Genomic DNA, 27,782 nt, shown 5'->3' on the forward strand with positions numbered 1-27,782 from the left:
CTGCATTCATGGCCAGACCAGGCGGACAGGGCGGGTCTGGGTGGCTCCATGGAAACATACGTATCCCCATGTCGACAAAGGGGAGGGGTCTATGGCCACTCAGATGTGACTGGCTGGCCTGCAGCAGTAGGTGCAACTCGTCAGACTGTCCCGGTAGGACCTGCCCTCTGCACTACCACGCTGCTGCTCATCCTCACAGTATGGCACTGGAGAGGAGGAGAGAGGAGATGACAGGGACGGTACTCCACAGTGCTGTACTAGAGTGTTGTACTACTAGAGTACTGTACACACCACTGTACGTGCTCAGAGGCTCAACAGTATTGTAGGCTACGTGCTCAGAAAGCGAGAGAGAGAGAGAGAGAGAGAGATATGGCTGGCTGAGTGGGGGGGGGGACAAGCGCAGTGTTTGTCTCACTTACAGCTCTCCTCCTCCTCTATCCCCAGTCCCTCCTTCTCCTTGTCCTCCTCCCGCAGCAGGAGTGCGTGGGCACGATAGGGGCTTGTGGGGGTGATCTGGCTGGGGCTGTCTAGACTGGTACCCAGCTGCAGCCTCCGCATGTGTCTCACCACTGCTGTGGCATTGAATGCTTGCTGTGTAGGGATAGTGATAGGAGGGGCAGAGAGATAGAGGGGGATGGGGAGAGGGAGAGAATGACGGGGGAGCGAGAGACAGGGGGAGGGGGTTGAGAGATAGGGAGGAGAAGGGGGTGAGAGAAAGAAAGAGAGAGAGAGGGGAAGGTGATAAAAGCACAGTGATTTACCATATATACTATATATACAAAAGTATGTGGACACCACTTCAAATTAGTGGATTTGGATATTTTAGCCAAACCCGTTGCTGACAGCTAAGCAATCTCCATAGACAAACATTGGCAGTAGAATGGCCTTACTGAAGAGCTCAGTGACTTTCAACGTGGCACAGTCATAGGATGCAACCTTTCCAACAAGTCAGTTCGTAAAATCTCTGCCCAGCGAGAGCTGCCCCAGTCAACTGTAAGTGATGTTATTGTGAAGTGGAAACGTCTAGGAGCAACAACGGCTCAGCCGCGAAGTGGTAGGCCACAGAAGCTCACAGAACGGGACCGCTGAGTACTGAAGTGTGCAAAAATTGTCTGTCCTCGGTTGCAACACTCACTACAGAGTTCAGAACAATGACTGTTCATCGGGAGCTTCATGAAATGGGTTTCTATGGCCGAGCAGCTGCACACAAGCCTAAGATCACCATGTGCAATGCCAAGCGTCGGTTGGAGTGATGTAAAGCTCACTGCCATGAGACTCTGGAGCAGTAGAAATGCATTCTCTGGAGTGAGGGATCCCGCTTCACCATCTGGCAGTCCGACAGACGAATCTGGGTTTGGCGAATGCCAGGAGAACGCTATCTGCACTAGCTTCGAATAGTCCCCGCGATATGCAACTTTTCAGGGAAGTCGGGAACCAATATGCACAGTCAGTTAGGAATGCAAAGGCTAGCTTTTTCAAAGCACTAATTCCAAAACGTTTTGGGACACTGTTAAATCCATGGAGAATAAGAGCACATCCTCCCAGCTGCCCACTGCACTGAGGCTAGGAAACACTGGCACCACAGATAAATCCATGACAATCGAGAATTTCAATAAGCATTTCTTTTCGGCTGGCCACGCTTTCCACCTGGCTACCCCAACCCTGGCCAACAGCTCTGCACTCCCCGCAACAACAAGCCCAAGACCCCCCCTTCTTCTCCTTCACCCAAATCCAGACAGCTGATGTCCTGAAAGAGCTACAGAATCTGGATCCCTACAGATCAGCTGGGCTAGACAATCTGGAACCCCTCTTCCTAAAATTACCTGCCGCCATCGTCGCAACCCCTATTGCTAGTCTGTTCAACCTCTCTCTCGTATCGTCTGAGATTCCTATAGATTGGAAAGTGGCCATGGTCATCCCCCTCTTCAAACGAGGAGACACTCTAGACCCAAACTGTACAGACCTATATCCGCCCTGCCTTTCTAAAGTCTTCGAAAGCCAAGTGAACAAACAGATCACCGACCATCTCGAATCCCACCGTACATTCTCTGCTATGCAATCCGGTTTCCGAGCTGGTCACGGGTGCACCTCAGCCACACTCTAGGTCCTAAATGATATCATAACCACCAACGATAAAAAAACAGTACTGTGCAGCCGTCTTCATCGACCTGGCCAAGGCTTTCGACTACGTCAATCACCGTATTCTTATCGGCAGACTCAACAGGTTTGGTTTCTCTAATGACTGCCTCTCCTGGTTCACAAACTACTTCTCAGATAGAGTTCAGTGTGTCAAATCGGAGGGCCTGTTGTCCGGAACTCTGGCAGTCTCTATGGGGATGTCACAGGGTTCAATTATCAGGCTGACTCTTTTCTCTGTATACTGTATATCAATGATGTTGCTCTAGCTGTGGGTGATTATTTGATCCATCTCTCGAGCTTCAATGCCATACAATACTCGTTCCGTGGCCTCCAACTGCTCTTAAACGCAAGTAAGACAAAATGCATGCTCTTCAACCGATCGCTGCCCGCACCGGTCTAGCATCACTACTTTGGACGGTTCTGACTTAGAATATGTAGACAACTATAAATACTTAATAGTCTGGCTAGACTGTAAACTTTCTTTCCAGACTCATATTAAGCATCTCCAATCGAAAATTAAATCTTGAATCGGCTTCCTATTTCTCAACAAAGCATCTTTTACTCATGCTGCCAAACAAACCCTGGATGGATGCAGTCTATCACAGTGCCATCCGTTTTGTCACCAACGCCCCATATACTACCCACCATTGCAACCTGTATGCTCTCGTTGGCTGGTCCTCGCTACATATTTGTTGCCAAACCTTATAAGTCTTTGCAAGGTAAAGCTCCGCCTTAACACCCACCCGTAGCACGCGATCCACCAGGAATATTTCACTGGTCATCCCCAAAGCCAACTCCTCCTCTGGCCGCCTTTCCTTCCAGTTCTCTGCTGTCAATGACTGGAATGAATTGCAAAAATGGCTGAAGTTGGAGACTTATATCTCCCTCACTAACTTCAAGCATCGGCTGTCGGAGCAGCTTACCGATCGCTGCAGCTGTACACAGCCCATCTGTAAATAGCCCATCCAACCAACTACCTACCACATCCCCATATTTGTTTTTCTTCTGCTCTTTTGCACACCAATATTTCTACTTGCACATCCTCATCTGCAGATCTATCACTCCAGTACTATTTGATAAATTGTAATTACTTCGCCACTACGGCCCATTTATTGCCTTACCTCCTTACTTGATTTGCACACACAGTATATAGATGTTATATTGTGTTATTGACTGTACGTTTGTTTATTCCATGTGTAACTCTGTGTTGGTGTTTTTTGTCGCACTGCTTTGCTTTATCTTGGCCAGGTCACAGCTGTAAATGAGAACTTGTTCTCAACTGGCCTCCCTGGTTAAATAAAGGTGATAAAAATGCATAGTGCTATTTGTAATGTTTGGTGGAGGAGGAATAATGGTCTGGGACTGCTTTTCATGTTTCGGGCAGGGCCTTTGGTTCCAGTGAAGGGAAATCTTAACGGTATAATGACATTCTTCCAACTTTGTGTCAAGTTTTGGGAAGGCCCTTTCCTGTTTCAGTATGACAATGCCCCCGTGCACAAAGCGAGGTCCATACAGAAATGGTTTGTCGAGATTGGTGTGGAAGAACTGGAAGAAAGGCCTGCACAGAGGCCTTACCTCAACCCCATTGAACACTTTGGGATGAATTGGAACAACCAACTGCAAGCCAGGCCTAATCACTCAACATCAGTGCTCCACCTCACTTATGCTGTTGTGGCTGAATAGAAGCAAGTCACCACAGAAATGTTCCAACATCTAGTAGAAAGCCACCCCAAACGAGTGGAGGCTGTTATATCAGAAAAGGGGGGACCGACTGATATTAATGCCCATGATTTTTGAATGAGATGTTTGACAAGCAGGTGTCCACATACTTTTGGTCATGTAGTGTACATGAGACAGATAGACAGATAGAAGAAGAACAAAAGTAGAAAGAACATTTAAATTATTAAAGCAGTAATATTGAGCCACTGACCTTCCATTTACTTTTAGCAAAGTTCTTCTTGATCTGAGCACTGACAGATTCATGGATGTTCTTATCAAGCGCTGTGTCTCCACAGGTCCTGCAAACAGGAAAAGAGAGAGTTTAAAGAGAGAAAGAGAGCAAGGAGGGGGCAAGCTGTCAGAAGTTTAAAGTTTGAGTTATGGGACGTAGGCATTCGAGCCTGGTTTAACCAGCCTGAATGTTATGCAGGAATGCATTGAAGGGTGTGGGGAACAACCAGGATGTGGACCTGAAGCAATGGTTAGGGTAAGAGTTGTGGTTGAGGGTTCCAAAATAGTTATTTGGCTGTTATTTGGCTTATCCATAGGATAATCATTTTAGGTTATAGGTAGACTCCTTTTGGGTTCCATGAAAAACCCTCTGTGGAAAGGGTTCTACCTGGAACCAAAAAGGGTTCTTTAAAGGTCTCTCCCATCGGGACAACCGAAGAATCCTTTTAGGTTCTAGATAACACTACACTCTTAGAAAAAAAGGTGCTAAGGTTGTATCGGGATGTGGAGATGAAGCTAGGCTTAGGTTTGTGGGTTAGGGTTGAGGCTAGGGTTAGGGTTAGGGTTGAGGCTAGGGTTAGGGTTGAGGCTAGGGTTGAGGCTAGGGTTAGGGTTAGGGTTGAGGCTAGGGTTAGGGTTAGGGTTGAGGCTAGGGTTAGGGTTGAGGCTAGGGTTAGGGTTAGGGTTGAGGCTAAGGTTAGGGTTGAACCGGGTCGTGGACATGTAGCTAGAGTTAGAGGTAAGGAAATCTTGTATTACCAGGGGTGTTGGAGTGCTTTATCTGTGGTATATCTCTTCATAAAGTCTTTTTCCATCAGGTGACAGATAAAGTCCTTAGCTGGAATGAATAAAAAACAGTTTCAAATCATTACAGAACAGACATAATACAGTATAACTAATGATTTACAATTCCACACAAAGTAGACATGGTATTAATTCACAGTCAAATGTAATCTATGTCTTTGAAACAATTACAGATAATTGAAAACGATTCATGCTATTTGAATTTGATTGTTTGTTTTGTGTATGTGATCCTCTTTGTTTGTCCTTATCATTATTTTAATTTTTTTAAAGGAAGGAAAACGGGGGTATAAGCTACCTGAATCGGAGATGTCATCCCAGTACGGAGAGTCAAACTCATACTCTGCCTTCAGTATCTACTCAAAAAGCTTAGCATCGTTCTCGTCGTAAAACGGAGGGTATCCGCATAACCTGAAAGAGTTCATGTGACATGAGGTAACAGTTATTGCTCTATACATGGAACCCAGATAATAAAATGGCCAATATAAATTTGGTTAGGATATAATATCCCTATAGTGCTATTAAGTGCCAAGTGTCCCAGCCACAGGTGGACCGTACTTTCTCAGACATAAATGTGGAGGTGTGAAGGTCATGCACAGAACCATTTTATAATTTTCGAACATTTGGAATGAGCTGCTCAATGCAATGTCAATTGGCGCTAATTAATATTTAATTAAAAGTGCATTACAGTGGTTTGGAAACACAATATAATTTTAAGAGGAGGCAAATAATTAGTTGGACAATCTTTTGTCATCATTGTGAAGTCACCAGATTGACTTTAGATGCAGTATTTAGTTAGCTAGTTTGAGGGGACAGCACCGAATCATAGCATCATAAATTTGATGGCATCATAATGATGGCAAAGTTGTTTCCTACAAATGATTTGCATTCTTTAACACTGCCATCGTATTTGTGTAAAATTTGATTTGATTTGTACCGCTCAGAATGACTGGGCATCAGTCATCAGTCGGTCATCATTATGGTTACGGCGCTATGTAGAACGTTCATAACAATGGCAATGATGCGACCGAGTGACTGAGGTGAAACCCATGAATATAACAGATTTTTAAATGCACAGGCACCAGTATACAGAGTATGAGGGACTGTATTTGTGTTAGAGTACTAAACAGATGACTTACAGAATATAGGAGATGACTCCGATGGACCAGCAGTCTACTGCTTTGCTGTACGGTTTCTGAGCCAACACCTCAGGAGCTGCCAATAACATGAAACAGCGAAGTCAGAAGAAGGAGAGAGTGAAAGAGGGACAGGATCACTGAGAAAGACAAAGGGGGAGGGAGGGACACTGAAAGAGACAGAGTGGGAGCGGGCGAAAGACAGAGATGGCGACAGAGGGAGAGAGAGTGACTGAGACAGGGGAGAGAGAGTGACTGAGACAGAGCCCATTGAAGTTCTTGTTTTACCAGAGATCTAGTGGGCAACATCAAACAGAGAGAGAGGGAGAGAGAAAGGGAGAGAGAGAGAGAGAAAGAAAGGGAGATAGAGAAAGAGAGAGAGGGAGAAAGAGAGAAAAAGAGATTTCACTTGCTTTGGCAATGTTAACATATGTTTCCCCTTTGAATTGAATTGAGAGAGTGTGTGCTTTTGAAGCACTAACAGATGACACAATAGCACTCCAATATAATAGCATGCTTCAGAGGAGGTTGTAAGTGGATCAGGGAGAGAGGGAGGGGGTAGTGAGAGAGATCCCGCACACACACCCACGGACACACACACACCTTACCCACATATCCTGGGGTCCCACAGGCTGTAGACATGACACTGCCAGTGTCCTCGATCTTAGACAGGCCAAAGTCACTGATCATTATCTTAGAGTCCTCGTCCATACTGTAATACAATAGATTCTCTGGCTACCGAGAGGCAGGGAGAGAGAGAGATGAAAAGAGAGAAAAAAAGTGAAAGAAAAAGATAGAGGGAAAGAGAGAAGGGGAAAAGTGAGAGCAAAAAAGGAGGGAGGCAGAAAAAGAGTAGGGGAGAAAGAGAAAGGATGGGAGAAAGAGAGGAGGGTAAAAATGAATATAACTTGGTTTACTTGAAGCTTTTCTCACAGAAACCTTAACGATTCTGGTAAGAAATAATGGGCAAGACAAGCTGTTGAGGCAGCACATTGGTACCTCCATACAGCCTGGGATGTAAATTAACCTTGATTTCCAGATTTCTCACGTTAGTGAACACGAGACATGGATGTGTGGCAATGCAAGACAATGCGTAACGGGAGTGGTTATTTTGTTTGTGTCTAATCTAATGGACAGCATCTAATGCATCTCTGTATCTATTTCTACAGGATCCATTACCATTGCACAAGAGTAGTGTACAAGTTCTAACATACTGACTCTCCAAGGAGTAAGCAAACAGATCAGCCCTCTTCTGAGCCCTCAGGTCCCTTGTGTAGGATGCTCATGTCATGGAGATGTGTGTATGTATGTGTGCACATGCGTGCATGTGTAAATATGTGTGTGTGTGTGTGTGTGTGCGTGTTTGTATGTGAAGTTGGATTACCTTCAGGTCCCTGTGTACGATGCCCATGCCATGGAGGTATTTGACAGCGTCCAGGATCTGGTGGATGAGTTGGCTGGCGTCTCTCTCTGTGTAGAAACCCTTCTCTACGATGCGGTCAAATAGCTCCCCTCCAGACACCCTGATCGAGACAGAGGAGAAACATTAAAGGGAGAAGCTTTACACACACCCACATGTATTGAACTCATACTCCAAACCAATCCCCCAATCTGTCCCCGATTTATGACCTACAGTATTCCTAACAGAACACTGAATAAGAAACATGTTTAATGCAACATTACCAGAGAGAAAGAGAGAAAGAAAGAAAGAGAGAGAAAGAAAGAAAGAAAGAGGAGACTCACAGCTGCATGACCAGATACAGGTGGGATGTGCTCTCAAAGATGTCCTTCAGTGAAGCAATGTTGGTGTGCTTGATTCTGAAAAGACAAAAAGACAGAGTAAGAAAGAAATACAGGGATATTGTTATGAGTACAATGCCAGCCCTGACAACTTGAACAGCAACCTACTGCTAATGCAGGAGTGCTATGCCCGATGTTTTCCAGCAGTGCTATCCCCCAATGTTTTCCAGCAGTGCTATCCCCAATGTTTTCCAGCAGTGCTATCCCCAATGTTTTTCAGCAGTGCTATCCCCAGTGTTTTTCAGCAGTGCTATCCCCCAATGTTTTCCAGCAGTGCTATCCCCCAATGTTTTCCAGCAGTGCTATCCCCCAATGTTTTCCAGCAGTGCTATCCCCAATGTTTTCCAGCAGTGCTATCCCCAATGTTTTTCAGCAGTGCTATCCCCAGTGTTTTTCAGCAGTGCTATCCCCCAATGTTTTCCAGCAGTGCTATCCCCAATGTTTTCCAGCAGTGCTATCCCCAATGTTTTCCAGCAGTGCTATCCCCAATGCAATGTTTTTGGCAGCAGTGCTATCCCCAGTGTTTTCCAGCAGTGCTATCCCCAATGTTTTCCAGCAGTGCTATCCCAATGTTTTCAAGTGCTATCCCCAGTGTTTTCCAGCAGTGCTATCCCCAATGTTTTCCAGCAGTGCTATCCCCAATGTTTTCCAGCAGTGCTATCCCCAATGTTTTCCAGCAGTGCTATCCCCAATGTTTTCCAGCAGTGCTATCCCCAATGTTTTCCAGCAGTGCTATCCCCAGTGTTTTCCAGCAGTGCTATCCCCAATGTTTTCCAGCAGTGCTATCCCCAGTGTTTTCCAGCAGTGCTATCCCCAATGTTTTCCAGCAGTGCTATCCCCAGTGTTTTCCAGCAGTGCTATCCCCAATGTTTTCCAGCAGTGCTATCCCCAGTGTTTTCCAGCAGTGTTTTTTTTCAGCAGTGCTATCCCCAATGTTTTCCAGCAGTGCTATCCCCAATGTTTTCCAGCAGTGCTATCCCCAATGTTTTCCAGCAGTGCTATCCCCAATGTTTTCCAGCAGTGCTGTCCCCAATGTTTTCCAGCAGTGCTATCCCCCAATCTTTTCCAGCAGTGCTATCCCCAATGTTTTCCAGCAGTGCTATCCCCAGTGTTTTCCAGCAGTGCTATCCCCAATGTTTTCCAGCTGTGCTATCCCCAATGTTTTCCAGCAGTGCTATCCCCAATGTTTTCCAGCAGTGCTATCCCCAATGTTTTCCAGCAGTGCTATCCCCAATGTTTTCCAGCAGTGCTATCCCCAATGTTTTCCAGCAGTGCTATCCCCAATGTTTTCCAGCAGTGCTATCCCCAATGTTTTCCAGCAGTGCTATGCCCCACGGTGTCTCACTCGCAATACTGTCATATGATCGCCAGGTGGCACCATTGCTGTGTGTAAGAGTGTGTAGGAGCGACACAAACAAAAACATTAGGCTAAATGAAAGAGCCCTATACGGGATCCAATCAATACAGAACTAGTCATATCGTAGGGCCAGTTGTTTTCTCACCACATCAAACAGTGGTCTGACATAGATGAGTGTTTCATAATCTCTAGCCAGAATATGGGGCCAGCCACTGACATTGGTTGAACACCAGTGTCCATGTCTTCATTCAGCACCACTGATGAGAGAGAAACTAGCCAGTTAGGGGGAGTTCTACAGTGACTGAGGGAAATACACTGGCAAAAACAGCACTGGTAATACACTGTTGTTCTGCTCTGTTGTTATAGGCAGTTATGTAGGTGATATGTGACACTGTGTGTTCTTGCTGTAAAGGAGAGAGGAGGAAGGAGAAAGTATAAGTGTGTTGGGATCCATGTCAGTGTCTGTCTATGAGTATTTCTTTGTATCACGCTCTGTTTACTTCTCCCTCATCACAAACCCATCTCTCTCCTGCTGTCTCTCTCTTTTGCCTTCTCTCTTGCTCTCTCCTTCTCTTTCTTCATTACACTGCAGAAAGGAACTCCACACACACAATCTCCCTCTGCCTCTGTGTGATGTTACCCTGGCAACAAGGACACTAAAAATAGGGCTATCTTCTTTACTCCTGACATTTCTGGTGAACAACCCATTGTTTCTACTGACACATAGATACTACACCATACCATGCTATACCATACTACACCAAACCATGCTATACCATACTACACCAAACCATGCTATACCATACTACACCATACCATGCTATACCATACTACACCAAACCATGCTATACCATACTACACCAAACCATGCTATACCATACTACACCATACCATGCTATACCATACTACACCAAACCATGCTATACCATACTACACCAAACCATGCTATACCATACTACACCATACCATGCTATACCATAATACACCATACCATGCTATACCATACTACACCATACCATGCTATACCATACTACACCATACCATGCTATACCATAATACACCATACCATGCTATACCATACTACACCAAACCATGCTATACCATACTACACCAAACCATGCTATACCATAATACACCATACCATGCTATACCATATTACACCATACCATGCTATACCATACCATAATATACCATAACATGAATCCAGCCAGTCCCCTTTCTCCAATGACCTCCATATACTAAAATCACATGTACTATAACCACATACTACTGCTTTACAACAAGCTGGCTCTGCTGTACATTACCATGATGAGCCAATCAATACCATGCAGTCAGTCCTTTACATTGATAGAACCTGTGTGTTATGATCCCTCAGCCTCGTTCCTGACCATAAGGACTATTAAGTCATTTCAATGACTGATGATGGGGGAACAATCTGGTATTATTAAGGATATTGTGTTATATGGTGGTGTGGTGCAGTGTGTTGTCTTGATCTGTGTAGCACAGCAATCTCATTCTCTATGTTAGTGACCTGTGCAGTACTGTGATCTTATTCTCTATGTTACTGACCTGTACAGCACAGCGATCTCATTCTCTATGTTACTGACCTGTGCAGCACAGCACAGCAATCTCATTCTCTATGTTACTGACCTGAACAGCACAGCCATGCTGATTCCTGTTACAGCACAGCATTCAGCAATGATCTCATTCTCTATGTTACTGACCTGAACAGCACAGCGATCTCATTCTCTATGTTACTGACCTGGGCAGCACAGTGATCTCATTCTCTATGTTACTGACCTGGGCAGCTCAGGGATCTTATTCTCTATATTACTGACCTGTGCAGCACAGTGATCTCAGCACAGCGATCTCATTCACAGCTCATTCTCTATGTGATCTCATTCTCTATGTTACTGACCTGGGCAGCACAGTGATCTCATTCTCTATGTTACTGATCTGGGCAGCTCAGGGATCTTATTCTCTATATTACTGACCTGTGCAGCACAGCGATCTCATTCTCTATATTACTGACCTGGGCAGCACGGCAAGCTCATTCTCTATGTTACTGACCTGGCAGCACGGCAAGCTCATTCTCTATGTTACTGACCTGGCAGCACGGCAAGCTCATTCTCTATGTTACTGACCTGGGCAGCACGGCAAGCTCATTCTCTATGTTACTGGCCTGTACAGCACAGTGATCTCATTCTCTATATTACTGACCTGGGCAGCACGCAAGCTCATTCTCTATGTTAGTGACCTGTGCAGCACAGTGATCTCTTTCTCTATGTTACTGACCTGTGCAGCACAGCGATCTCATTCTGTATGTTACTGACCTGTGCAGCACGATGAGCTCATTCTCTATGTTACTGACCTGTGCAGGACAGTGATCTCATTCTCAATGTTGTTCTCCTTGCCCTCCAGAGCCTTCTTTGGGACACACTTGATGGCTACCAGCCTTTGTGTCCCCTTTTCCTCCGCTAGCACCACCTCCGAGAACGCCCCCCTGCAGCACAGGAAACACACATTTTCTAAAACATGACACACATACACACACACACACACACACACACACACACACACACACACACACACACACGTACAGTTACACTTACTAACTGCAAAGACCAATTCAAATGCTGTACATTAACAAATCATATGCAGTAAACTGTATTAAAGGGTGGTTGCTGAACGTATGCCACCAATTAAAAAGTGAGGCCTGTCTCTGAGGTGGGTCACTAAAACGACAGTGACATTTAAATAAAAGGAAAGGTTCAGGTTCAAATGAATAGGTGGAGTTCCTGGGAAATAAGGCAAGTGTCCACCCTGTGTGTGTGGTGTGTGTGTTTGTGTGGCTCACTTTGCTTAGACAGTGTTTGCACGTGAGCTGCATGACTCATGGTGGGGTGAGTGCGGGTACAGACAGAGCCTTCCCCCTTGAGAACACACACCAAGGTAGGGTATCCCCCTGGATACCCCTGGCCTAACCAGGCACAACCTGTCCAACCCTAACCCATTCCCCATGGCCAGTCACTATTAGCAGGCACATTCTGTCCAGTGTCCACAATTCCCTTCCCTCCCAGGACCACAGTGTCTCTCCACCTAAGGACGGGATCCCCATGGTCTAACCAAGCACATCCTGCCGGTCTCTCATCCTATCCTTCCCATGATACCTCCCAGCACCGTAGGCTCTCTCCACCGAGAGAGTGGATCCCCATGCCAGCTATAACCAGGCACATTGTGTCTGTCTCTAAGCGATCCCAGTAGCCCAGCAGGCAGCACCTCTCTATCCAGGAAATGTGTCCCCACGCCAGTCTCTAACCAGGCACATCCTGCGTCTCCCATCCCACCCACCCACCCAATCCCTCCCACCCCACCCGACCCCATCCTTCCCAGCAGCACCACAGGTTGTCTCTCCACCCATGGAGGGTTTCCCTACGGAGGGCGAGTTATTATAACAATATCATCACATGCTGTCCGTCCCCTCATCTAATCCCAGAAGCACTTCACGGTACGTCCCAGGCCAGCAGCCTCTCACAGCCGTGTGTGTCATGGCAGCCGGGTCCCGTGGGGCCCGAGAAGAGGCTGTACAAACAAAAACATGACTGGGTTTTCTCACTCACCATTACCAGCCATTATAACAATCCATCCACATCAGCCATCCGAACTCCCACAAAAACTGCACTCCATCCATCTATATTATTGAGATGATAAAGCATTTCCTTTTTTATTTCTACGAGCCACTCTCTCTCTCACCACTCTCTCTCACCACTCTCTCTCGCTCACCACTCTCTCTCTCACCACTCTCGCTCACCACTCTCTCTCACCACTCTCTCTCTCACCACTCTCTCGCTCACCACTCTCTCTCTCACCACTCTCTCTCTCACCACTCTCTCGAAAGGAACATAAATTTCAACATACCAATTAGGATTTGGCTAAAAATACTTGAATCAGTCATAGAGCCCATTGCCCTTTATGGTTGTGAGGTCTGGGGTCCGCTCACCAACCAAGACTTCACAAAATGGGACAAACACCAAATTGAGACTCTGCACGCAGAATTTTGCAAAAATATCATCCGTGTACAACGTAGAACACCAAATAATGCATGCAGAGCAGAATTAGGCCGATACCCACAAAATCCAGAAAAGAGCCGTTAAATTCTATAACCACCTAAAAGGAAGCGATTCCCAAACCTTCCATAACAAAGCCATCACCTACAGAGAGATGAACCTGGAGAAGAGTCCGCTAAGCAAGCTGGTCCTGGGGCTCTGTTCACAAACACAAACACACCCTACAGAGCCCCAGGACAGCAGCACAATTAGACCCAACCAAATCATGAGAAAACAAAAAGATAATTACTTGACACATTGGAAAGAATTAACAAAAAAATAGAGCAAACTAGAATGCTATTTGGCCCTACACAGAGAGTACACAGTGGCAAAATACCTGACCACTGTGACTGACCCAAAATTAAGGAAAGCTTTGACTATGTACAGACTCAGTGAGCATAGCCTTGCTATTGAGAAAGGCCGCCGTAGGCAGACATGGCTCTCAAGAGAAGACAGGCTATGTGCTCACTGCCCACAAAATGACGTGGAAACTGAGCTGCACTTCCTAACCTCCTGCCCAATGTATGACCATGTTAGAGAGACATATTTCCCTCAGATTACACAGATCCACAAAGAATTCGAAAACACATCCAATTTTGATAAACTCCCATATCTACTGGGTGAAATTCCACAGTGTGACATCACAGCAGCAAGATTTGTGACCTGTTGCCACGGGAAAAGGGCAACCAGTGAAGAACAAACACCATTGTAAATACTGAATGTGGTGGAAATCTAGCTCACTTCTGAAAAGTGGTAAAAATCTTTTAAACAAAACTCCTAACTTTTTAACTTCTAATTCTATTCTTAATAATGTGCACCAATCTGGTTTTAGACCTGGACATAGCACCGCTTCAGCAACTACACTTGTCTTAAATAATTTGTTAAATTGCTTAGATTATAGGAATCACTGTGCTGCCATATTTATAGACCTATCCAAGGGATGTTATACTGTCGACCATGTCCTACACTTTCAGAGGTTGTCTGAGATGTGCCTCGGCCAAGGTGTCTCACGAGTGGTTTGAGAAGTATCTGTCAGACAGGACACTGTGTGCTTTCTGATGGGATCAAGTGAAATTACTTCGACATTACTAAAGGTGTCCCACAGGGGTTAATTGTGGGGCCAATTAATATTCATATAAATAATATTGGTTAATCTGCAAAAATCAGTAACATTCATCTGTATGCAGATGGCACTGTTATGTACACTATTGCCTACTGCTGACCAGCCTATGTTAGAGCTGTAATCTGATTTTGTTGCCCTGCAGAAAGCCCTTGTAGATTTAAAATTCATACTTAATGCAGAAAAAAATAAAAGTATTATGTTTTCTAATTCTTGTAGAAATATTTCAGATGGTTTACACATTTATGCTTTGGATGGTTCTTTCATCGAGCAGGTTCCCGCCTATAAATAAAGTGCCTTGCGAAAGTATTCGGCCCCCTTGAACTTTGCGACCTTTTGCCACATTTCAGGCTTCAAACATAAAGATATAAAACTGTATTTTTTTGTGAAGAATCAACAACAAGTGGGACACAATCATGAAGTAGAAAGACATTTATTGGATATTTCAAACTTTTTTAACAAATCAAAAACTGAAAAATTGGGCGTGCAAAATTATTCAGCCCCTTTACTTTCAGTGCAGCAAACTCTCTCCAGAAGTTCAGTGAGGATCTCTGAATGATCCAATGTTGACCTGAATGACTAATGATGATAAATACAATCCACCTGTGTGTAAGTCTCCGTATAAATGCACCTGCACTGTGATAGTCTCAGAGGTCCGTTAAAAGCGCAGTATACGGACTTCTGGGTTGACAAATATGTTATGTTTAACAAACATACCGATGAGCTAGTTAAGATGCTGATATTTACAGTACACTTCTTTTATAGAAATAGATCATTCCTCTCCCTAAGCAGCAGGAAGCAGGTTGTATGGGAAAGCCTTCCTGCCAACTTCCTGCAGCAGACACTGCTCTAAAACCCTTGGATGCAGGGTATGATAGCGAGCTTCACTTTATCACAGGTGACAGGTTTAATACTCATCACTGCATCCTTTATCAGAAGATTGGCTGGATCTCTCTTACATTGCCTTCAGAAAGTATTCATACCCCTTGACTTATTGCACATTTTGTTGTGTTAGAGGCTCAATTCAAAACTGATTACAGTAAATCATGTTTTCCCCTCATCCATCTACACACAACACCAGATGATGACAAAGTGAAAACATTTTTTTAGAAATGTTTGAACATTTATTGAAAATTAAGTACAGAAAAACGTTGCTTTTTACACCTGGATTGTGCAACATTTGCCCATTATTCTTTTCAAGTGGTACTCAGTAATGTCTTGTATTGGATGTTCCCCAAACATAACATGTTGTATTCAGGACAAAGAGTCTATTGATTTGACACATTTTTTTGCAGTATTACTGTAATATCTTCTTGCAAACAGGATGCATATTTTGGAATATTTCTTCTATCTCTTCTTCTTTTCCCTCAATTAGGTTAGTATTGTGAAGTAACTACAATGTTTGTTGATCCATACTCAGTTCTCTCCTATCACAGGCATTAAACTCTAACTGTTTTAAAGTCACCATTGGCATGGTTGCCGGTTTCCTTCCTCTCCGGCAACAGAGTCAGGAAGGACGCCTGTATCTTTGTAGTGACTGGGTGCATTGATACACCAAAGTCTAATTAATAACTTCACCATGCTCAAATGGATATTCAATGTCTGCTTTTTTTTCATTTTTACCCATCTACCAATAGGTGCCCTTCTTAGCGAGGCATGGAAAACTTCCCTTGTCTTTGTGGTGTAATCTGTGTTTGAAATTCACTGCTCAACTGAGGGACCGTACATATAATTATATGTGTGGGGTACAGAGATGAGCTAGTTATTTAAAAAATAATGTTAAACACTATTAATGCACACATAGTGAGTCCATGCAACTTGTTAAGCATATTTTTATTCCTGAACTTATTTAGGCTTGCATTAACAAAGTGGTTCAAGACTTATTGACTGAAGACATTTCAGCTTGTCATTTTTAATTCATTTGTAAAAATGTTGAAAAACATAATTCCACTTTGACATTATGAGGAATTGTGGGTAGGCCAGTGACAAAAAAATAAAACATTAATACATCTTAAATTCAGGCTGTAAGACAACAAAATGTGGAAAAAGTCAAAGGGTGTGAACATTTTTCTGAAGACACTATAATTCCCATTCACTTACAACCTGTTTGGCTAAAAGCGCATCTCTTAAGTGAAAGGATGCAAACTTTCCGGTTCTCAGACTCTGTTACTATTAGCAACCCTGTCCTGCTATAGGGTAGCATGGTGCATAGCTTTAACTTACTGTCTATCACTGAGGTGAGCATAACACCAACCACACACACACGTGCACGCACATGCACACACACACACATGCATGAACACCAGGCATGTGTACAGATAGGGCTCAACCAGTGCCCGAGAACCTGCCCTTTTGCCGTCCTTGTCCTTGTCTCTTTAAAAAACATATTTTAAGTGTAACTAATTGCACATCAAACTAGTTCATTTCATAAACTCTTGAATCTCAGAAAATTCCCCCTCCCTGGCCCTCCAGCCCCAAGTGCACCTGTCTAACTTCTGCATGCAACAGCCACTTGCTACTGACACTGGCCGTTTGAATACTGGTAGGCTACTTTATGTTGGATCTGTCATGTGTATATCTCTCACTGTTGGGGGCCAAGAAGGGGGCAATTCGACCGCATGTTTGTAAAGGCAGATGTTGGCACAGCAGCAGAACAAACTGAAGTCAAGTAAAAACATGTTTGTTTTGACAGCATAGCTAACTAGCTAGCTGGCAGATTTACATCATTATTCGCTATGATCAGCTGACAGCCACTCTTTTCCCAATGTCAATAAATTTGTCATCTAGTTAGTAGGCCTAGGAGTCAGTGGCATGTGTGATGAGTGATTGTGTTGTTGCAGAAAACAAATAGGCCTACAAATGTTTACATGTTAGCTACAAAGACAGTTGGTATATAGTATGAATTTCAAGTTATGAATTCGCCCTATTTTATTTTGAGCACCTGCCCTCCCAAAGCTCTCTGCACAGCCCTAACGCACACTAAACTCTGGGGCCTTTCAAAACAGGTGTATATATACAGAGATCATGTGACATATCATGTTGCAATTAGATTGCACACAGGTGGACTTTATTTAACTAATTATGTGACTTCTGAAGCTAATTGGTTACACCAGGTCTTATTTGGGGCTTTATAGCAAATGGGGTGAATACATATGCACGTACCACTTTTCCGTTGACATTTTGAAAACATTTTTTTAATTTTTATTTTTTTATTTTTAATTTCACTTCACCAATTTGGACTATTCTGTGTATGTCCATTACATGCAATCCAAATAAAAATCCATTTAAATTAGGTTGTAATGCAACAAAATAGGAAAAACGCCAAGGAGGATGAATACTTTTTGAAAGCACGATATAAAGTGTAATATTGGGATGCAAACTCAAAATTGAATACTTTAAATTCTATATCTGACATGGTACAGGTGTCTTCTTTTTTTGTTGTCGCCCATAACCATATGTGTGAGGTGTATACTTTTGTTTCAAAGTAGATTTAAGACTAACGTTCTCATGATCATTGCAGCTCCACGAGGTGAGATCTTGCATGGAGTCCCAATCCGAGGGAGATTGACAGTTCTTTTGTGTTTCTTCCATTAACTGTTAACTGTTGACACCTTCTCACCAAGCTGCTTGGCGATGGTCTTGTAGCCCATTCCAGGCTTGTGTAGGTCTACAATCTTGTCCCTGACATGGTCTACAAGAGAGCTCTTTGGTCTTGGCCATGGTGGAGAGTTTGGAATCTGATTGATTGATTGCTTCTGTGGACAGGTGTATTCTATACAGGTAACAGACTGAGATTAGGAGCAATCCCTTTAAGAGTGTGCTCCTAATCTCAGCTCATTATCTGTATAAAAGACACCTGGGAGCCAGAAATCTGTTAGATTGAGAGGGGGTCAAATACTTATTTCCCTCATTAAAATGCAAATCAGTTTATAACATTTTTGACATGAGTTTTTCTGGACATTTGTTGTTATTCTCTCTCTCACATTTCAAATAAACCTACCATTAAAATTATAGACTGATAATTTCTTTGTCAGTTGGCAAACATACAAAATCAGCAAGGGATCAAATACTTTTTTCCCTCACTGTAGGTGGGGGTGAAGTGACTATGCATAGATAATAAACGAGTAGCAGCAGTGTACAAAAGGGAGGGGGGCAGTCCATGTAAATTGTCCGGTGGCGATTTTATTAAGTGTTCAGCAGTCTTATGGCTTGGGGGATGCCGCTGAGGAGCCTTTTGGTCCTAGACTTGGTGCTCCGGTACCACTTGCCATGCTGTAGCAGAGAAAACAGTCTTTAACTTGGGTGACTTGAGCCTCTGACCATTTTATGGGCTTTCCTCAGACACTGCCTATTGTTTAGCAGGAAGCTTGGCCCCAGTGATGTACTGGGCCATTTGCACTACCCTCTGTATCACCTTACGGTCAGATGCCCATCAGTTGCCATACCAGGTGGTGATGCAACCAGTCAGGATGCTCTCGAAGGTACAGCTGTAGAACCTTTGAGGATCTGGGGACACATGCCAAATCTTTTCAGTCTCCTGAGGGGGAAAAGGTTTTGACGTGCCCTCTTCGCTACTGTCTTGGTATGTTTGGACCATGATAGTTTGTTGGTGATCTTGACCCGCTCCACTACAGCCCGGTCGATGTTAATAGGGGCCTGTTCGACCTGCCTTTTCCTGTAGTCCACAATCAGCTCCTTTGTATTGCTCACATTGAGAGAGAGGTTGTTGTCCTGGCACCACACTGCCAGTTCTCTGACCTCCTCCCTATAGACTGTCTCATCGTTGTCTGTGATAAGACCTACCACTGATGTGTCATCAGCAAACTTAATGATGGTGTTGGAGTCATGTTTGACCACACAGTCATGGGTGAACAGGGAGTACAGGAGGGGACTAAGCACGCACCCCTGAGGGGCCCCAGTGTTAAGGATCAGCGTGGCAGACGTGTTATTGCATACTCTTACCACCTGAGAGCGGCCCATCAGGAAGTCCAGGATCCAGTTGCAGAGGGAGGTGTTTAGTCTCAGAGTCCTTAGCTTAGTGATGAGCTTCGTGGGTACTATGGTGTTGAACGCTGAGCTGTAGTCAATGAACAGCATTCTCACATAGGTGTTCCTTTTGTTTGATCTGTTACGGCGGTATGCAAATTAGAGTGGGTTTAGGGTGTCCGGGAGAATGCTAATGATGTGAGCCATGACCAGTCTTTCAAAGCACTTCATGGCTACTGATGTGAGTGCCACGGGGCGGTAATCATTTAGGCAGGTTACTTTCGCTTCCTTGGTCACAGGGAATATGGTGGTCTGCTTGAAACATGTAGGTATTACAGACTCAGTCAGGGAGAGGTTGGTCCGAGCATGTTTTGAGTACACGTCCTGGTAATCCATCTGGCCCAGCGGCTTTGTGAATGTTGACCTGCTTAAAGGTTCTGTTCATATCGGCTACGAGAATGTTATCACACTGTCATCCAGAACAGCTGGTGCTCTCGTGCATGCTTCAGTGTTGCTTGCCTCGAAGCGAGCATAAAAAGGCATTTAGCTCATCTGGTAGGCTAGCGTCGCTGGGCAGCTCGAGTCTGTTTCCCTTTGTAATCCGTAATAGTTTTCAAACCCTGCCACATCTGACGAGCATCAGAGCCGATGTAGTAGGATTCAATCTTATTCCTGTATTGACGCTTTGCTTGTTTGATGGTTCGTCTGAGGGCATAGTGAGATTTCTTATATGCGTCCATATTAGTCTCTCGCTCTTTAGAAGCAGCAGCTCTAGCCTTTAGCTCAATGCGGATGTTGCTTGTAATCCATGGATTCTGGTTGGGATATGTACATACAGTCACTGTGGGGACGACGTAGAATGTAGAATCCGTGTCATCTGACCACTTCCGTATTGAGCGAGTCACTGGTACTTCCCGCTTTTGTTTTTGCTTGTAAGCAGGAATCAGGAGGATAGAATTATGGTCAGATTTGCCAAATGGGGGGGGGGGGGAGCTTTGTATGCATCTCTGTGTGTGGAGTAAAGGTTGTCTAGGATTTTCTGATTTAAGTTTGCCTCCATTAAAGTCCCTGGCCACTAGGAGCGCCGCTTCTGGGTGAGCGTTTTCTTCTTTGGTTATGGCCTTATAGAGTTGATTGAGAGCGGTCTTAGTGCTAGCTTCGTTCTGTGGTGGTAAATAGACGGCAATGAATAATAATAGAACTCTCTTGGTAGATAGTGTGGTCTACAGCTTATCATAAGGTACTCTACCTCAGGCGAGCATACCTCAAGACTTATTTAATATTAGACATCGCGCACCAGCTGTTATTGACAAATACACACACACACACACACACACACACACACACACACACACACACACACACACACACACACACACACACACACACACACACCCACCCCTCGCCTTACCAGAGGTAGCATCTCTGTTCTGCCGGTGCATAGAGAATCCCGCTAGCTCTATATTGTCCGTATTGTTGTTCAGCCACGTCTCAGTGAAACATAAGAGGTTACAGTATTTGATGTCCTGTTGGTAGGATAATCTTAATCATGCATCATCAATGTTATTTTCCAATGATTGCACGTTAGCAAGAAGAACGGATGGCAGTGGGAGTTTACTCGCTTCACTACCTACAGATTCTCAGAAGGCTGCCTGATCTGTGGCCCCTTTTCCTGCATATTTTCTTCATGCAAAAGGCATGGATCTGGGCCTGTTCCATTAAAAGCATGATATCCTTCTTGACGGACTCATTAAAGAAAAAGGTTTCTTCCAGTCCGCGGTGAGTTCTTCCAGCTGTTCTCATGTCCAGAAGTTATTTTCGGTCATAAGAGATGGTAGCAGCAACATTATTTATACAATAAGTTAAAAAAGTTACACAAAACGCAAAAAAAACTAACAAATTGGCACATTTGGTTGGGAGAATATAAAACATCGGCCATGTTCTTCGGCGCCATCTACTTCAACACCTAGCCTACAGAACAGTGTTTGGTTTGAAGAGAAACAGTAGTCTACCATGGAACATACTGACCCTATTCTTCCTAATGCTTAGTACTAGACCTGGCTATAAACACACAGGGTCAATTGCAACCAGCACTGGCCAGTGTATTAAAATTAAAACTCTCGTTAAACCATCAATACAACATAATATCACCGGCACAGCTGATTTCAATTGCAACCATCGTCGGGCACTGAATTGCTGCTCTCTAAAGCTCACTAAGTGTTCCTGGACACTGTCAACATCTTTGAAGACATTCTGGTGGGTATTATCATCGGGGTAAATGAAACCTCCTTTATGTAGCAGACAGTGTAGATTTAAAGTGCAACTGAACCGAAAAACCAACTTCTCTGGTTAAAATGGGCCTATGTGGCATCGATATGAGTTAGAAACATTTATCCTAGTATAAAAATAATATAATGATTATAATATAAGGATAATGTTGGTCATAAAATCAGTTTAGTTCAAAACTGAGATTAGCAAGATAACTAGAAATTCTTTTGGTCACGGAATAAAAGGTAGGCCAGTTTTCCTTGGGTTGTTTTTTTTAAAATCCTGCCCATATCCCCACAGCTGGCAGCACCCAAGTAATCATCAATTCAGTGCGCAGCTGCACACTAAGCACAATATTCTTGCCAAAGTAGGTAATCGACTCCTTAATTAATTGACACTCTCCTCGACCACTTATCGGTTACCGGGCCACGGAGGAGAGACAAATGTACAGGGGACAATATTTAAACATTTCAATAGCACCAAATTTCAATGACTTAAAAAGCTTGTATAAATTAATATGAAATGTATATTGTCCATTTACATAGTGTAATTCATTGACAGTCCCTAACTAGCCCCTCAGACAGGCAATCCAAAGTGAAACCAACTTTGCCACAGTCGCACACCTGCTTGCTGAAGCTAATTGCTGAACGAAGTTGGCTCGCTAGATTACGAATAGCCCTGAATGAGTTGTGAATAATGACGGTGAGAAAGGTACAGACGCACAAATATCATAGCCCCAAGACATGCCTCTCATCATTAACATGGCGGGACTATGTACAACAAGTCATTGTATTATTTCAATCTAAAGTGCTGGAGTACAGAACTAAAACAACAGCAAAATTGTCACTTCCCCACCGTTCCAGATACTTTTGGAGCTCACTGTAAATGATAACATCTGGATCCATAAAACAAATGATATTTGGAGGTCACTGTAAATGATAACATCTGGATCCATAAAACAAATGATATTTGGAGGTCACTGTAAATGATAACATCTGGATCCATAAAACAAATGATATTTGGAGGTCACTGTAAATGATAACATCTGGATCCATAAAACAAATGATATTTGGAGGTCATTGTTCTGTCAACCCCACAAGTCCACAAGGATAGAATGGGACTGGACCGGACACAGGACAGGACAAGAACCGACAGAACAGTTCATCCTAAACCCGCCACTGAGTAAACACATGAGGAATGTCAAGACTTAACCAGAAGAACTTAATACAACATTTCCAAATAAATCTATTAACTCCCTACCCTGCATTCCCAGATAAAGCTGTATTCAGTAATCTGTCTGGGAGCGTAAACAGCTTTCCGTCAACACATACAGTGGGATTGTATTCTGCACTCTGCCATGTCTCACTGTGAACCATGACAACAGGGAGGGAAGATTGCTATGAGGTTTTCATAGGAAGAATGCAATGCTTTCCTCCTGGCTCCTGCTTATATAAGACTTTTATAATATCTTAATATTCTGTCAGACGCCACACCACTGTATTGAGTTCTGTATCCAATGTTACTGAAAGAAATAGATAACAATGAACAACTCTGGAAGGTTGAAATATGCGGACGAAGATCATTGCTCATGTTATTTTGTCACTGTTTAGCATTGATGCAGTGTGATGTTCTACTTCTCTCACATTGATGTGACATTGGGGTAAATATGGTGTGATACTGTAACTGTATATCACAGACTATACTCTGACTCACTACTTCAGTTTACTCCTCTTGGCTACGCCAGTTCTAGTCTCACAGAACAGGACATCACAGTGAATTGCTGGAGTCCAGGCTACACCAGGTCTGATATTCTGTAAGGGACCACCTCATTATCCAACCAACAACAGTGGTTGCATCCCAAATGGAACTCTATTCCCTATACAGTGTACTACTTTTGACCAGAGGACAAAGCCACTATCATGTCACCCTGTTTGAGCTGCATGCAGTAGAGCCACTTATCTCCAGCTCCAACCATTCCTGTCCCAGGGAAACACCTGTTATTAATATGCGATTCCTGACAGAGGTGAGCATCCACACACAGCACCATATCTCTGTTAACACCAGTGCATGTATGTTAGGTCATTGCATGGTGCTTTAGTGGGGGGGAGCGGAAAGGTGGAGACTCAATCCCTGACCATCTGGAGTCAATGCTGTCCTCCTGTTGCTTAGTGTCACGCCGTCAGACTCGATCTAGTCTGTCCCCTCCAGATACAAACCATCAGTCATAATGCCAAGGGCTGTGTTCAGCTTTCTGCTTGGAAATAGATTTTCTGGTCCATTGGGGTGCATAGGCTTGTGTGAACTGACCAAAACATAATGTGATGATCATAGGCTTCATGTGTGCTTCAAGGTTCGGACCATTAAAATGTCAACTGAGAAATATGTGCTAATTTACGAACAAAACAATGCAGTTGAATAATGAAATACGAGTGTTGCTCTGTAGTCTGATCACAAACACATGGACAGAAAGGGAAATGGTCTGAATGAGGCTGCATCAGACAGTGGCCGTTTCCGAATACCCATACTGCGTCCTAAATAGTAGGCCGTTTGAGTGTGCGAAACAAATGACCTTTAATAGTATGCAACATTTTGAAAATGTTGTATACTTTAAATGCCTGGATGTCATACTCATTTGGGCTTTGACAACAGCTGATCAACTAGACACGTGATGCACTACCAAAATCAACAAATAGTGGTAATACTGTCACGTTCTAATTATGCGAAAATAGAATGTTTTATAGTATGTGATTAAAAAACAAAAAGGCTACATAAAAAAGGCTACATAATAGCAAAGCTTCTGTGGTGGTGTACAAATGTAGGCCAAGTAGTTTTTGTTCTCCTTAAAATGATCACAAGTATTGCTTCGCTGGCTACAGCTTTAAAGGGACTCAGTGTCACCGGTGTAGACTGTCTCTGCGTTGTGTTTTGATCAGCTTACATCTGACCAAAGATTCAGGGTTGGTGTTGATCTTTTATTCTCTGATAAAGAAACAAACAACATCCACAAATGGAATGTTGTGCTGCCCTTATGCACCAACTCCTCTCTTCCACATAGGTACAGTAGACAGGGAAGAGGTGAGAGGGGCAGAGGATGTTTATGAGGGGGAATACAGAAGGAGAAGAAATCGTGCAATGTTAAAAAGGGCACTTACAACAACAAAGGGAATGTACACTAATATCAGGCATGGAAACTATTCCGATTTTGTGTATTTATACAACATGAAATTCAACACTTGTTACATTGGGATGTGGCTGCGTCCAGCGGTTCTGAATTTGTGATGCACCCGAATGTCCACAATTTTCTGTGCAATAGACTTTCGATTTGAACATTTAAAAAGTGTGTGTACTAGGCTATTTGATTTCATTTATATACAGTATCAGTCAAAAGTTTGGACACACACACCATTTTTTTAAACTATTTTCTACATTGTAGAAAAATAGCGAAGACATCAAAACTATGATTTAACAAATATGGAATCATGTGGTAACCAAAAAAGTGTTAAACAAACTTATTATTCTTCAAAGTTGCCTTGATGACAGTTTTCCACACTCAAATGATCTATTTCTGTCTTCAGTCGTTTATAAATAGGATAGATGGGCTATGTGGTCTACAAGGGTATAGGTTGATTGTGATAGACTGCCTATAACCAGCCAATAACTCCATTCCTATTCTATTCCGAGTTTAGAGAAATTAATCATTTTCTAAATGGGCTATTATCAGGCTGGTTAATGCAATGCATGTCTGTTGAATTTGGAAAAATCTACTCGCACTCGACCCCGCCCCACCTACTCAGCCAGACTGGAGCTGCTACTGTGTTGCGGCCGTGTCATACTGCACACTTTTTACTAAACTGTACATGCTAAATAGTATTGATGAGTACACCGCATGCAGTTTAAGTATGTAGTACACAAGTATGGGTATTTGGACAAGACCAGTGAAAGTACTGCAGCAGTCAGACCTCTTGCCTTTAGCAGGAGAGATGAGTCAGGCATCCATATAATGACTATTTCCAAGGGGGATCTGCCAACATAGCCTCATATTACCCACTATGTGCATTGCATTCTACCCCAAGCAGAGGCATGCTAAGCTACACACACCCACACACTTTGGGAGAGCAAACAAGGATGCATTTTTAAGTACACATTCTAAATTTAACTACTCAAAGACATAATGGAGTTCTCATAGAGATCATATCATTTGTAATGAATGATATGATCTCTATGGTTCTGCTCCTCAGAACATCCAAGTAAAAGCATAATGTATCCATGGCAGCTTGTCACGAACGTCGTCTTGGAAATGACCGGACCAAGGTGCAGCGTGGTGAGTGTACATTTTCTCTTTATTTAATTAAAATGTCACCAACAAAACAAGAAACAACAAAATGACCGTGAAGCTTACTAGGGCTATAGTGCCACTAACAAAGATAAAAGGAAAAAAGGCTGCCTAAGATTCCTAATCAGAGACAACGATTGAGCCATACCCGGCCATAACATAGAAACAAACAACATAGAATGCCCACCCCAAATCACACCCTGACCTAACCAAATAGAGAAATAAAACGGCTCTCTAAGGTCAGGGCGTGACACAGCATGATGTCTTGCAACAGAAAAAGGCCAAAGATGTTACATTTTGGACCAATTATCATATCAAAATGTGTGTTATTTCCTCAATGATATCCAGGTCACGGTCACCCTCGCAAAAGAAAATTCTATCCTCAAGGGTGTTTCCTGGTTAAATAAAATGTCTTCTCATCCTGTTTTTCTTTGTCTTCTTCTTGTATTTTCCCTCTTTGTTCCTCTCACACGCGGCTGTTACTGTGCCATTTGGCCTGGCTGCTCTATGCTCTGCTCTCACTGAGACACTAGAAATAAATACAATAATGTCCAAGAGCACTAATCTCTCTGTTACGCTAAACGTGATATACTTCTTCTTGCACATCTCTCTCCCAGCAATACATTGAGACTTACTGTATTTAGCTATTACTGTAACAGTGGTGTCAGAACACTTACGTTCCCAGAACTTCTTTGAAGTCATAGTTTTCTTTGATGTCTGATGTCTTCTTTTTCCATCCATTCCCGTCCTCTAGATCTCCAAGGGGCATCCTAACCTATTCTGTCAATCCAATCGGCCACAGGAGAACTGTGGAGGGATTAAGTGGTGAACAGTCAGGCAGAAAGTTTAGCATCCACATTTATTAGCAGGCAGACCCTGCTCACTGGAAAACACACACACATACACTTCATACTTTAAATCGAGAAGAGAAGAACAGCCAAGCATGCTAATGATGACACAGACAATCTATCATCTAGTCATTCAATACCAAATTATGATAGGCTTTGAAAGATGTGGTATTTACATGGATGAAACATGGAGGGTCTTAACTGAGCATGGGTTGCATCCCAAATGGCTCCCTATTCCCTATATAGTGGACTAGTTTTGACCAGAGCCCCATTGACCCCATGGTGTGCCTAATGCGAAATCAGATGTATGGATCAACATGGGAGATTTAAAGCAATTTCCAATGCCATCTCTCTTTAGTATTTTAATTAATTACAACTCACAGAGGTCATTTCAATCGATAAATAACCAGAGAAAATAGTGATCACTACTCAAGGTTGTATTTACCACAAGGCTAAGAGAAGGGAGGAAGGGACAGACAGACAGACAGACAGACAGACAGACAGACAGACAGACAGACAGACAGACAGACAGACAGACAGACAGACAGACAGACAGGTGTAATGGGTTCGCACTCAAATAAGTTGCATAAAGCTTACTTCATTATTCAACGTTTTAAATGTTTTACTACATCAGGGGTAGTGTACACAGACGTTTCGGCTCTACAGCCAGAGCTGGACAGGTTCCTAAATTAAATTAATTTCTTAACTACATTAACTCTAGAATACAATTAATTTCCTTCACTATGGAAAATACCATTAACTCTATACATTTCTTAGATGTACTTGTTACAAAGAAGAGACCATTTCTAAGTACTACAGTTTACAGAAAACCTACAGATAAAAATACTATATTGATAGCTGATATTTATCCCCCTCTCCCCCTAAAAAGAGGTTTACCAGTAAGACAACTTCATAGACTGCGTCACATCTGTAAAATA

The 27,782-nt window shown here is 43.3% G+C and overlaps 1 pseudogene; it reads right to left on the reverse strand.

Annotated features, from left to right (window-relative positions):
* LOC135541043 (calcium/calmodulin-dependent protein kinase type 1-like) lies at nt 1-26,927 on the reverse strand (annotated as a pseudogene).
* Nucleotides 26,928-27,782: the final 855 nt, after the last annotated feature.

The sequence above is a fragment of the Oncorhynchus masou genome, chromosome 6, assembly GCF_036934945.1.
Source record: "Oncorhynchus masou masou isolate Uvic2021 chromosome 6, UVic_Omas_1.1, whole genome shotgun sequence".
Lineage (NCBI taxonomy): Eukaryota > Metazoa > Chordata > Actinopteri > Salmoniformes > Salmonidae > Oncorhynchus > Oncorhynchus masou.